Genomic DNA, 1,823 nt, shown 5'->3' with positions numbered 1-1,823 from the left:
TTCGTGATCAGCGACCTCAAAAACCCCCAGTAAAGTATTTTCAATGTTTATAAATCGATTTAAAATCGTAAAACTTGATTTTAATGTCATTTTAATCAAATTCGAAGCCAATTTTCACTTTTCGCGATTTTTTGCCTTTTCATCGCCGTATGGTGGGTTGAAATTTGTGTAAAAAAAAAATAAAAACATGGTTTTCGATGTATTTTTTCCCGTAGAATTCGATTCTGAAGTCAAAAAAATAAAATTTTTCTTTATTTTTTTTTATTTAAAAAAAACCATGAAAAAACCGTAAAAAATGAGGTTTTTCGAGCAAAACCCCATAAAAAAGTAGCTGGACCCTACTTTTTTATTGCAAATTCGGATTCAGCGTCGAAAAATACATAAGAATATATAGGTCTGGTCAATTGCACAGACACTTTTGTTTTTTTTGTGGGCCTGTGTAATTATAGCAAAACTTCTGAAAAAATTGGAATAAAAATTCGAACACAAAATATCGCTTCTACATTAATTTTTGCTACACTAACGATTTTCTAATTTATTTTAGTGGTTGATAAAAGCAAATTTTTAGATGAGGCCCAGAGAAAAAATTTTCTAAAATACAAAAAAATCCCTAAGTATTTTATTAATTAATATTCAGGAAAGTTAAATTTCGTCGAGATATCTTTTTGGTATGCCTATACCATCAAAATGAATTAGAACAAATTTTCGAGGCTGGTTGAATGCCAGTTTGGAAATCAGATCCAGAAATAGCATCTTTCAAAAATAGAATAATTTCTGACAAAAAATTGGAATAACAATTATGGCCTAAAATATCTTGTCTAGATTTATTTCTGATACAATTCTATCACCAACGAGTCTCTAATTTATTTTATTGGTTGACTAAACCCAATTTTAGGATGAGGCACAGAGAAAACATTTTCTAAAATAGAAAAAAATCCCTGAATATTTTATTAATAAAAATTCAGATAAGATAAATTACCTCGAGATAATTTTTGATACTGCTCTATATCATCAGATTGAATTAGAATTAATTTTAGGCTGACCAATCCCCAGTCTTGGGATAAGGTCTAGAGATAACGGTTTTCCATAATGTTCATTGAAATGAACCAGCTAAAATGCACAAGATCCATCTGCATTTCCTGATGTGTATTTCATCTATGATCGATCTGTGAAAAAAACAATGGAAATCAGTTATTAATTTCAGGAATAAAGTGTTACTTATTAAAATTATGAATAAGTCATGATTGTTAAATAATTATTGGGTAATTATTGTTTGAACTATTACTGCCGACACTGTCAGTAATAAACATACAAATCCACAAAACATTTCTTTATTAAAGAATAATGAATCGAAATTATAATAAACATGCCGGGCAGATCTGTATTATTTCAAGGTTATGTTCGGATTCACCTTTTCATCCAAATCGCTGTAAGGAGTTGTAGGTAATGTCAATTGAAAGTTTTCGCAGGTAATATTGTATTCACCTTATTTAAAACATATCCTGTCTATTTATAACATACCTTTTTTATGCTGCAAATAAGCGTTAAACACAATTCACTCTTCGCCCACTAAAATCGCAGAATATTATTACCATTTTATATTATTTGTCAGTCAGCAGCCATTCCATAATATAATCAGCACAGAAGAAAACTGACGTTTACTTCTCAGGTCACACGTCTCACTTCATTATTAATTAAACACTTTTATTATTTGTCATTACTTATCCGAATGGCCGATCCGAATGCAATTTTAAAGGCGCGAAATATGAAAATACCCCTGTATAATGGCTTCTCCCCTGCTGTTGTGCAATTCGGGTAGAATT

Source organism: Belonocnema kinseyi, chromosome 3 (genome assembly GCF_010883055.1).
Source record: "Belonocnema kinseyi isolate 2016_QV_RU_SX_M_011 chromosome 3, B_treatae_v1, whole genome shotgun sequence".
NCBI lineage: Eukaryota > Metazoa > Arthropoda > Insecta > Hymenoptera > Cynipidae > Belonocnema > Belonocnema kinseyi.
The sequence above is the reverse complement of the archived record's forward strand: the minus strand, read 5'-3'. Positions refer to the sequence as shown.